Here is a 12,429-nt window from a genome sequence, read left to right on the forward strand (position 1 = left end):
CGTGCGCTTTCGAGCGTAAACGGCAGTATAGAAAAGTAACAGCCAGCTAATTAGAATGTATTTGAATACATTTCGTGTAGCGAACTCTCTACCTCTCTCTCTCGGGTGCGCACATGAACAGTTACGGAATTCGCAAAATCAACCATTTTTTGAGCCCTCCTGATTTGCAGACAGTTTATGGTTTTCTTTTTCCCCCGTTTTATCTCTTTATTTTGCTTCATAATGGTGTATTCATGTCATGCATTCGGTCCGAAGTTTCCCCCACTTGGACTGAAGCAGTCTCATCGTGTGTGTGTGTGTGTGTGTGTGTGTGTGTGTGTGTGTGTGTGTGCGTGAAGAAGATTGCTTTTCAAACCCCAAACGGTGATATTCTTGGAATCGGATCGATTAGAACGACACGGTGCCGTTAGAGTGCAGCAAAATTAGACGACGCTAGCAGAACCGTCTCCTCGTGCGTCCTTTTGTGCAGCAACCCCTTTTCTTGCTTGAAGCTTGAAATGAAAAATTAAGGGAAGGGAAGAAAATAAACGACCGTCAGGTTCGGGGCTCGTTCGACGGATACCACGGATCATCTGCACCGTTGAGGACTCCGGGCACGGCACACGGTCCGCACGTACCAATAATCAATTGGCCGTAAAGTGGGTCAAATTCGAAGTCGACGTGCAGGGTCCGAACCCACCCTGCCCAGGTTCGTTTGTGTGTGACTCATCTTCATCAACGGCTTGGAAGCACCTTTCGGAAGCACGGCACACCATCCATCTCCTTCTCTAATATCTGTGTGTGTCTATGGCACTTTGATGCTTGGACATTCTTCCAGTTGACAAGCAAGATGATCACACATGATGATGATGATGATGATGACACTGCTCGCTACTACCGCTTGGACAGAATTTCCAAGCATTTTTTTTACTCTTGCTTGGACCAACGCCGTACATTTCAAAGGAAACAGCTGTGGAAACATTGGACGGTGATGGTTATCATCCCAGGGGCCTTGTTCCGAAATTTTCCTCCTCAAAGAGCCATGATCGCCTCACTAAATTAAACATAGCAGAAACGAAAATTCATCGCCATTGGGGGGGAGTTTTTTTTTTATTTCGGATTTCCACTACTGTCTGTGTCCTTTTATGGATGGATTCAACTCTTACACGTCAGCAGGTTTTGCGCCAGGTGTGGCTAAGTTTTTGCGTATGTGAATTGAATTCAGTTTCCGTTCCGTGTGGTGTGTGTGTTGCTTTTTTACTCACATGTCTCCTTCAATTTATACGTCTCCTTTACGTCCTCCGAGCTGCTACCAAAAAAACTCATCCAAATGGAAATCAGAGAGACAGAGAGAGAGAGAGAGCTCTTTTCGTTACAAAAGCACACCATCCGCTATGGCGGTTTCGTGCGGTTGAAGTTCTGTCGTTTTTTTGTGTGTGCTCTCCATATCATATCCCCGTTTTATTTCATCATAATACATTCCACACTGCAGATACTAGTGCCCGGGCTGTGCTTTACAAGGATTCCCTGCTGCTGCTTCCCCCCCCCCCCCCCTTTTAGCTAGTCCCTTCCATCGCTCAACCCTTTGCAATCAGTCCGGTTTGCGGATTGTTAATTTCATTCCCTCTGCCAGCAAATGCTACTGCCTGCTGAAGGTAGGAGGAAATGGTAACGATCACATCAGGTGGTACACACGCACACACGCGTGTGGGCGATATGTCATCTGCAACCTGACGGCAGTGAAAAACTTCATCAGCGGATGGATAATCAACCCATTGCGGAGGACGAGGGCGAGAAGAACAGTACTTTAACTTCTGTTTGGGCTTGTAAAATGGATTAGTTTTGATTTCTTCTGCCCCATTATACCCCTCCCAACCAATGTAAGTGCCCATCGCTGCACCAAACAAAAGCATCCATGTGTGTAAAAGTGTCGGTGAGGTGTGTGTTTAATTAAACTTTCTCCCATCAAGACGCTGGGCTGAAGGGGTTAGTGTTTGTCCAAAAGTTGCGCCAAAAACTACTAAAACCCCCTTGACGAAAGGAAGGGGAATTGGGAGCGGCAAGTAGGGTAGGTGTGTGTGTGTGTGTGTGTGTTTTACTCTTACTTTATTAATTTCCCAAACCTCTTATCAGTGTACCCTTGAAGGGAGTTTTGCACCCCGAACGCTTAAATTAACGCTTCTTTGTAGCACTTTAAAACGCGCTTGCTGGTGCCGTGACCAGGATATGCTTACAGAATGTTCGCTTCCTGCCTTCACCCAAGATTTCAAACCGGTCCCGGTGGGTTGCAAATTAAATCTCCGCTTGCATGCAGCACACCAACTTCCTGAAGTGATTAAATTTTATCACACCGGGAACCTGAACGACCTCCGGGCGAGGGTCCGGTTTTTTAGCCACCAGGCAGGTATTTTGCTTCTTTAGTAGCGATTGTGGGGAGTCTAGGGACGAGCCGGGAAGCATCAGAAAGGAAGAAGTAACCCGCCTCTTCGTTATCTTCAGCAGGGGAGGGGGAAGAAACTGGACCAAACAACAAAAGGGGTCAACTTTCGCAGGCAAAATATCGTCTTACACTGCAGGGTAGGGAAAAACGGAAAAGGTTCATCGTTCTTCCAGTGTGTGTGTGTGTATGTGTGTGAAAGGTGGATCAGGTGTGACTAGAAGGGTAGTAGCAATATTAGTAGTAGTAGTAGTAGTAGTAATAGGGTGATGCTGATGCTAATTAAAGCACCATCAAAGGCATGGTGATGTCGGTGTCTTGGGGCGTTGTCTTATCCTGCAGGAAACTTTCACCTAACTCGCTTGCAATCTTTGTTGTTTGTAAACAGTTCTTCAGAGTGATCCTTATTATCGGTAACGTTTAATTAACTTCAGCTAATTATTGAGCATTGCTTATGTTTTCCCCCATTTTTTCTCAGTATTTAGCATTGCTCTTCCTCCCTATTGCTTACTACCAAACTCGAAACACATTGTTTGTTATGAGTTTGTATGGAAAATTGTCACTTCAAATAAGATCCTTCCAGTTTGCTGCCCTATTTGTGTAGAATGATATCACCGGGGAATGCTTTAAATCATGCAATTAGCGATAAATTACGTTGCCAAACGACACCCGTTCGTTGCTTTTCCAGTCCTATCCCATCTACCCATACCCTTGGTTGGGACTTTTCTTTTCTCCACACCAGTAGTAATCACAAGGAGTACAAACACAGAACACACGGGAGTCGCTCCACAGACATGATTGAAAGTGACGACAGGTTGCTTCTTCCTCCTCCGCCAGCGAAATCTCTATTGCTTCCGACAGCTGACACGCTGCCACACTCTGCACCGTCGTTCATTTATCTTTGTTGTGTGTACTGCCTCCACTTGCCAGGAAGAAGGGAGGGTTGACAACACACAAAAAACCCTCTCTCTTGTGAGCCAAAATTTGGCGAAAACTGTGTTGGAATCTGTGTGTGTGAGTGTGGAAAAGGAATGAATTTCCCTCCATCGTCACAATTCATCATGTGCACTTCCAACGCGAGCGTGAGTGCTTCCACAGAGAGTGAATGAAGAGCGGGCACGCTTTCTCATGATGGCAACGCGCAGACTCCCGTGTTTTGTCGGTGGAGTGTGTACCCAGCATGCCAGCACTTTCCTTTCCCATCCTTTCCCGCCCATCACACTGGCAGGCAAAAATACGCGAGAGCGAGTGCCCTCTGCGAAGAGTGTTGTGCGAGCGCAGCAAACCGGGCCGGAGGGAAAACCGGAAGCCGGAGCGTTTCGGATTAGTCAGATCTCTGCCTACCGTTGGCCACGCCAGTGCGGAACAGTGAACCCCTGCGTCACCGTGTGCGGTTTTAACAGTGCGACTCCAGTGTGTGTTTTCACCCCGTGCGTTTCCGGGATGCAAAATATCCCGCGGTCTGTGGCGTGTGAAGTAAATCCCCCGAAACAGCAAAAATAAGGTGTGTGTGTGTGTGTGTGTGTGTTTTATGCGTTTTATGTGCGTATAGCTGTGTGTCCTTCGAGGGTGGCGAAAGCAATCTTTTGAAAAGGGAGATTGGGAAGGCAGAATCACAGGAATCACGAAACAAAATTGCCGTAGACACCCTCCCGGGGAAGTTGGGAGGAAGTTGAAGCGGTGATTTTACGATCTTACACACCGTTCGCGATGCAGGGCGATGAAGGCGAGAGGCGCGCTCAGTAAGTAGTGACGCGTCTCGAAATGAGTTTCGATGGGAAAACATTGCACACACAAACACATGTGAACAATCCCCTTCGAGTTTTTGTTTTTGTGTTTTGCTCGAATCTGTAGGTTTACTTAAGAGTGGAAATACGTGCACTCTGTTTTGGTGTATGTGAATGTATGTGTGCGTGTGTGTGTAACGTGTTTTGGAGTGGGCAAACGTGCTGTCGAGGATGATGGCACTCGTAAAATTCCACCACGCGGAAGCTTCGTTTGGTGGAGGCGCCTGCCGCCTTTAACTTTGTGTTGTTCCGCAACAGATCTTGATGCTTGAAAGTGTGTGTGTGTGTGTGTATGTGTTTTGTGTCTGTATGGGTGGGTAAACAATGGTGACAACAAGGAAGCGTCATCGACAGTGTGCGCCCTCCACTTCAGTCGAATCAAAGCGCCTCCCTAAACAATCGGACCAACCATCATCCTGTGTCCGAAAACCAGTGAATGCTGCCGGTGAATACAGCGTTTTTGTGCGATTATAACACCGCTCGATGTGATGTGATAAAACAAGCCTTGTCCGTTCGAGATCCTCCTTGAGTTACAGTGTTTTCTTTAACGATGTGATGGAACAGAAAGCAAATACCTTTGTTCGAGAGAATAACACACAGAAAAATGCACAAATAGAGAGTTAAAAGGCTGGTGTAAAATAATGTGAAAAATATAGCAAAGCCATATAATACTAAACGATAGCCAGGGGGAAAAAACGGTGAAGAAACGGCCACGATGCGCTGAAACAAAAAGGAAGACAAAACGACTCCACAAACCAACAAGCCACACAAAAGATAAGGGTGCAGTGTGGTTCGACTGTTGGTAGTCGGGAATTGGGGCTGCCCATACCTTTCCCTGATCCCTGCTCCCAGCTCTCCCAGCTCTCCCTCCCGTACCGCAACAGCTGTGCCCGGAAGTGAAATGCGGCGTGGCGTTTCACATCGAGAGGAAAAGCGCGCACCGAATGCATTCCCTGCATTTGCAACCCGTCCCCCGCGTTGGACGAAGAAGTTCCGGTTTCAAAATCCTATCGTGCTTATAATCAGCCTTTATGAAGGTGAATGCGGGGGCATTTCGGGGAAGGGGAGGACGTTTTGGTGTAGGACAGGTGGAAAATGAAAAAGGTGAAATTGCTCTCTGGTGGTGGTGGTGGGCGAACGAGCTGGATCTAAAATAAAATACGTGATTGTTATTTCAACTGGCCATTCATCGTGGAACGCTGGAGGGAGAAGGTGGAGAGAGAGAGGGTGCAACAGTGGGATGGGGAAAAGTTTTTGTGCTGTGTCAGTGAGTTTGATAATTAAAAATTTCACCCCAAACGAATGGCATTCTCTCCACAGCCCACAACTCTGTGCGAAATCGACACTGTGCGTGGAGTTTCCAGTCCATGGAGGGGGGGGGGGGGGCAAGTGCAAGTGCCGATAAAACACACCGAACCCACGGGTGTGGAAATGGTAAAGATTTTCATTTCATTCCAATTCAATAATCGCGCGAAGCGTAAAGGAGAGGAACGGTTGCTTCAGTGAGGAAGCTTGCGGTTGTGGAATGAATAGGAGTCGAAAGTGAGAAAGGATAAGAGGAAATTTAATACCCATAGGTCGAGACGACGGTGCTAAGGGGGATCGGGAAATTTATTTTACCTATTTTCCCGGAAACTGGATCGAATGCACTCGTGCGGTGCTAATGGTGGAATAGAATTAAATTGGATGGTGAAGAAGAGAGAAAAAAAGCACCATAAAACGTTTCTTCGGGGTTTTCAGTGGAACTAAATGCATTATTTTTTAATTGAATTTTAAGCAAAAAATGATAAATTATTGCTTGTTTTTGTGTAAATTATTTGTCTTTAAAGCGCGTTTCGTGTAATTTAAGCATTTAAAACGTCTAACGTGTGTGTTTTCCTAATCTTCACAGCTCGATATTCTTAATCTGTGATTAAAAAGCAAGTGAGCGATATAAAACAAAAAAAAAGGCGAATCATTTCCAAGTGTCCATTACTTAGTGCAATTTGTGTACCGTCGACGAGTGTAATAACACAACACTGTGAAAAAGAAAACAAGTGAAAATTTAAAACCCCCTCCATTAGCGGGCAAAAGGAGATCGTTTGAGTGTTTAAGTGTGAAGCGTGTGAAAAGAAAGAGAGAAAGATAGAGCACGAAATAGGAAAGTGGTGGAAAAAATAATCCCATTTTTCACACGCAACTCCAAAACTTTTTTTTTGGGGTGCTTGCAGATTGAACCGTGAAATAATTATCACCACCACCCAAAACAAAAGCTTTGTTTGGTGAGATTTCTGGTCCACCCGTTCAGGACATCGTACACCGTGGCGTATTATTATTATTATTATATTCGGCTTTAATTGGATTAAAACCTCGCGGCCCATCGTGCGCCTGTTTGAGGGCAAAGCCACCGGAACCGCGAGACAAACCTGCACCAGGTAAGAAGGCTTGGGAAATGCAATTGGAGGGAAATGTTTTTCCTCTTCTCGTTGGAAGTGAAGGGTGAAAAAAAGATAACCTTCGCGTTCTTTGCGTGACAAACAAAATTGACAGCGTGACTAATGAGGGAAAGGTGGCAAAAAATAAGGGAACTAGACGACGACCAATCTTCATTGGGCGATTTTTTTTTGGTTTGGTTATTTACTCACTCACCACAACAGGGGATTCTGAAGATGGATTGAGTTCCTCGCAGTATGGTTTACGGTGGTTTCATTTTTTCAACGCAATTAAATTCGTGGAAAATTTTACGAAAATGAAACCTTCCTTGAGCAGAATAAACAAGCTCTTATGAGGTTGATAAATGAGGAGAGCGTTTTTTTTTTTTTGGGTGGATCCATATTTCAGCTCTTTATGACTTTCGCCGGCAAAAGAGTGCTTTTAAACTTTACAATGTAGATAAACAACGGAAAATTTTACCAAAACCAAGCTCTGTTCCTGGTAAGGCGAAAGTAAAGGGGAATCACATACAGCCTGCTCGCCCAGGTGTTCTTTCCCCCTCCCGTTTCAACCTCCTTCCAGGCCATCGTAGCATTAGCATCTGCTCGGCAAAATTATCGACAATTTTGTAAACATTAAAATCCAAAGCCTCGCAAGCGAGCCATCTCACCATCAAAGCAAAGCCTTTGCCTTATTAATGTCGCCCGTGCGCGCCATCAATCTTCCGCCCCCCCATCAAAACGGAGCAGATACACTTCCCTTGCTTGGAGAGCAGTTCCGACCGCGCCCCCGGAGCCCTCCTTTCTCTCCGTTAAAAACCCATCCACGTCAGATTCAGCCGAGAATGCGTAATTATATTCTCATCTCCTCAAGCCGGTCGCGGGGGTTTGAGACGCACCGGGTTGGGGAAGAACTTTTTGTCGTGCAAATGGTTGTCGCGTGCGCGAAGCACCATGGGAGCAATCACGAACACAAAACCTCCCCCCCCCCCGCTTATCTCGTGTAGTGCTTTAATGTATTCCTCATCAAACTCAACCCACATACGCGGGCGGCTTGCGGGCGTTTGTGCATTATGATGATAATGTGTTGTGCTGTGTGAGCCTGCCGGAGAACAAGCGATTGTTTGGGCCGTTGCAGGATTTATGGCGCTTCGGGCGGGCAGTGGTGGAACGTGTAGTGGATGCTACTTGCGCACCGCCTCCACACAACACAGTGCAACGAACGCAAAACTAATTCGTTGCGGTGGTACATCGGGACGAGCAAAAGGAGCAAGGAAAGTGTGTGTATATGATCTCTTCAAGGGATGCCCGGTTACTGAATAGGGACAAAAGTGGCCGTCTGTATCTCCCCGTAACGCGAAGTTGCTCATTAAATGCGCAAATGACGCAAACACAAGCGCTCCCCCGCGTTCGCGTAACAATCTCTGCGTTTTTCGGTTCCGGTTCACTGTCATTCCTGCAGTAGCACTGCCACGACCACGCTCAGTTATGTCGTAAAAGAAAAATAAACTACCATTTGGCCCGGCCCGGCCCGTGGCTGAAGTCAAACAATAGGAAGCCTGCCTCGAAATGCCAGCTGTTTAACAACCGACTAAGGGGTGGCACAAAAGCACCGAAATGAAAGGGGCCTTTAATGAGCACGGCAAAAGAAGCGCCCACTGCCCAGAACTGAAATAAGGACACAGACACAAAAAACCCCACCACAAAAATGATGCTCTCGCTTGCGTACGCAGCTATAGCTTGCGGGTAAAATCGGGCGAAAATCTTGCGCAAAAAAGAAGCCCACATGGTCGGAAGTGAATTCGGCATTCGGCAAAAGCTCCTTCGAAGCCGGATGCTCGGAACGCCACAACACCAAAGCGCGGCAGACCGAAAACTCGCTTTCAGACAGGAACAAAGGCGGCGTTGATTTTTGATTACAGGCGTCCCCACGAGCAAAAAGGGGCGTTTCGGAAGGAGTGGTCAGGCCTTGTGATCTAGCCCCCGAGCCGGATGCGGTGCGAGAAGCAGCAAACCTTCGATCCATCAGTTTGACTGCCTTCGTAAGAAACAATAATATTGTTTAGCCCAAGAAGCACTGTCGTTTGGGAATGGGAAGGGGCCCGGCCTGGTGAGACGTTCTGTGAGGAAAGGAATAAACATGAAACAGTAGGGAGATTCATCCCCGAGTGATAATAAATTGAGCAGCATGTCTCTCTGCACCCTTTTCGCTACTTCCTCCATCCGAGCACGCTTACATCAAATTGATGGATTTCCATGGAAAAGTGATTGTAGCTTTTGCGTCGAAATTGGAAATTGCCGCAAGGTTCTTGCGAAGCAGCAAATTTACTAACGCTTCGGCAGGCAGAAGATGGGTTACTTTGTACGGGCCAGTAACCCTTCGGTACCCTTTGGCAACCCGACGCGTGATGAATAAATGAATGCGCGGGCGCACTTGGCGCAAATGGCAAACCGGTGTCCTGTGGCGGGTTGAAGCCTTGAATTTAATTTACAAAAGCAACCAACGGGAACACGCACACAAACTCACACACAACAGCATAAACAACTGCTGATAATCATTTGAAAACGGGGAAATGAGCACACGAAAACAACATCCACAAAGGACACTGTTGCCGAGGCTGTGACAACATCAAGTCTATGCGCACCCAGACCAAAAAGGGAGCCACCACCTTATCTCGATGGTGTTTTGCATGTTGTATTTGCCACGTAAAACCATGGCTGGTCGTGTTCGTGTTATCGCAAGTTTGTGTAAGCCGCATGAGAAGTCGTGCCGTAATACGCATTAGTCCGCGTTACTGCTCAGGTGCTCCAGGGGAAAGGGAAGAGCAGAAGACGCCAAAGCAGCAACAACTGGTTCTTGCAAAGCGGAAGATACAGGACAGAGAGGTTGTTCTCTTTCGACAAAAACAAGAAATATCATCTGTTGATGATTGTGCAAGATTCTCTGTTGGGGGCTTGGGGGCTCAAAACAAAGTACGAGGGGTGTGTTCTAGGGATAAGGGCTTCGGCTGAAGAAGGTACATAGCGCCTTCGAGGAAATAAGGATGCTGCACGGGACTGATTTTGGGTAGTTTCGCAAGGATATCAAACGATTGTAGGCATTGCTCCAATTTCAAGGTGTAGAGACAAGATATGCAATAGAATTCTGTAAATCGGCTCTGCTAAAATTGATAGCTGTTCCAGGTATTCTGTTCCAACTCCAACGTCGTCTGTTGTTGTAATGGATTTTGAACTAAGAGGATATGCATAAGATATTGAAGTTTAGAGTAGAAATGAACAATTGCAGGCTCTCTCTAGCAATGGGGCCCTACCCGTTTTAAGTTCCTAGGCTGAAATTTCAGCCCGTCTGCTGTTTGCATTGTATAGCAGTTTTCGAGCAGCTATCTAAGTCGGTATAATATACAGGTGGGCTTATCCCAAGGTGTATGAATTTAGAAGGCTGATTTTTATCGCTTCTGTTTCTGAATGAAGATTTGAAGAGTGTTTTGTGTATTGGTCAAGCCTCCAGAAACCTTTTTTGAGCAAAAGTTTTCACCCGTCCTGTCAAAAAGTGATGTTCAAAATTCACTATAAAAATATGAAACCACCTGGACTACGAACACTTTGATTCTAGATTCCATCACATGATCTCTTTAATGCTTACTTTCTTACTTACTTATCTGGCGCTACAACCGCTTTGCGGTCTTGACCTGCCTGAGGAGTGTCCGAAACCGCTCACGGTCTCGGGCCTTCGTTTGCCAGTCCGTTATACCGGCCTAAATAGCGGCCGCCTCCACGACATCTTGCCACCTCAATTTGGACTTACTACACCTCCTCTGTCCTTGTGGACGGCCTAAAAAGACTTTACGGGCTGGGTCGTCCGTTTCCATGCGTACAACATGGCCAGCCCACCGGAGCCTGGCGAGCTTGATACGCTGCACGACAGTGAGGTCACCGTACATCTCGTATAGCTTTTCATTATAGCGGCTCCTCCATTGTCCTTCCACACATACAGGGTCAAGTATCCTTCGGAGCATTTTACTCTAGAACGCAGCTAAGAGTGTTATTTGGCTATCCAGGTTATGCAGAAGCGTATGTGAGTACTGGTACTATACAGGTACTATATAGTCCCAGCTTCGTCCGTCGCAACAGGTTCTTTGAGGTGAACTGATTTTTCAGGCTGTAGAAAGCCCGGGTGGCTCTTTAATGCACCTTGGGATAAATTATGGGATAAAACCACCTTGTTTTGACATTTTTTGGAGAAGGTTCTTGAATCCAATTCTAGCTTTGTGGCTAGAATAATCTAGACTGAACATGACATGATTTCAGCTGAATAGAATCGTGAAGGGTCCCAAACTCAACATCATAAGCAAACAGTTCCAACAAAATTCAATACTAACTTAAATGGGTCGTTGACATGTTGATATCATATTTTTTTATCTAGAATAGAAACCTCCTGTAATACTGAATACCTCTAATCAACGACTCCCAGTTACCAGTACGTCCACTACCCAGAGCTAATAAAGCGTTCTTTCCTGGGCAGTTGATCGCTGGTCACTCCTATCAGAACGCAGAACTGCCAGTTCTAGACTAAGCTCGGTAATATATCGTCTCTCTTTATATTCACATTTCTCTTCCAATTCATAGCCGCAGTACGGTGCAGCTCCACACACGGACGAAGAGGGAAAAAGGGTTTTGAATAAGTGATAACGCTAATTGATACACGGCACAAATTAGGATTTAATTCAACGAGGTCCTCCTCCATCGACGAAGCGACCCGGCGGACAATTAAGGGCAGACAGCCGGTTGTATTTTTCCTTCCTGCTTGTCGCTTGCTGTATCCTCGTCCAGCGGGTCCATGTTCAACGAACAATGTGCCTGACCAGCCCATTCAGTGCCGTCGGTGCAATGCACTTATTCCGCAATAAACGCTTCACACAGTCCACGCCCTGGCATACTAAAGCACCTCCCGGGTGATGGATGATGGGTCCACGCTTGTCCACGCTTAGGAATGTGTGGGTGTGGGTGTCAGAGCCGTGGTATAAATGCTTCATTCAGGCGCAATTATGAAATGAGACATTGAAACCACAAGCTCTGTGGATCTCTCGTTAGGTTGGTTATATTGAAGGATACAGTCCTTGTGTGTGACTATCCCCTTCTATAGAGAAAGTATGTTACTGTCACTCGTACTCAATTTCCTGCCAGCCAACGACATTGCGTCAGAAAGTGTAGCATCGATCGGTCCATCGAGGCCTATGGATGGAGCGGGTCTGCGCGGACCTGACAGTGGGAGAACCCGCTTCAACAACAGATTAAACGATGATTAATTATCGTACGGCTTCGGGTTCGGAATTCGGAATGATTTGGACCGTGTTCCGATACAGATGAGTTGTTGTGTCGCCTAGCGGCACCCCACGGGTGCACGGTACATCATCATGATTTGTGTGTACCTTTGTGGTGAACCACCAATTGTCGTTTGAATTCTGTGCTTGATGTGGGTATGTGGCGGTTATTCAGAGCACGTGCACAACGGAGGTACTAGGCAACCACATAAAGGGATCAACTGGTACTGGGTACTCTCTCGCTGCTTCTTCCCTTTCCATAACTTCCTGGGGTCCATACCGAATCGAAGGCCTAAACAATCAGCCGCAGGTTAGGACTTGTCCCTGGGAAAATTCATTTTTTGTGTGTAAACTCACCTAAAAGGATGCGGTTTGCTACGTGATTCGACCAAAAACATCGGCTTATCGTGTTATTCTCCCCTTTTTGTGTGCGTGTGTGTTTTAACAGCTTTTCTGTGCTTTTTTTGGCTACGAGTTTCCGATAAAACAACCTA

At 46.5% G+C, this 12,429-nt stretch overlaps 1 protein-coding gene across 25 annotated transcripts in view; it reads left to right on the forward strand.

The window, feature by feature from the left end:
• Positions 1–3,744: 3,744 nt before the first annotated feature.
• The window catches only part of LOC11175562 (AF4/FMR2 family member lilli), a 208,326-nt gene continuing 199,641 nt past the window's right edge, over positions 3,745–12,429 (forward strand). For 16 of the 25 annotated variants that reach the window (XM_061649742.1, XM_061649750.1, XM_061649744.1 and 13 more), the window contains exons 1-2: positions 3,746–3,920; positions 6,095–6,617. The gene's annotated coding sequence lies outside the window, so the exon portion shown is untranslated. Of the gene's footprint in view, positions 3,921–6,081; positions 6,618–12,429 lie in introns of those variants that run through there. The other 9 variants (XM_061649760.1, XM_061649764.1, XM_061649761.1 and 6 more) reach the window with 2 other exon arrangements.

Source organism: Anopheles gambiae, chromosome 2 (genome assembly GCF_943734735.2).
Source record: "Anopheles gambiae chromosome 2, idAnoGambNW_F1_1, whole genome shotgun sequence".
NCBI lineage: Eukaryota > Metazoa > Arthropoda > Insecta > Diptera > Culicidae > Anopheles > Anopheles gambiae.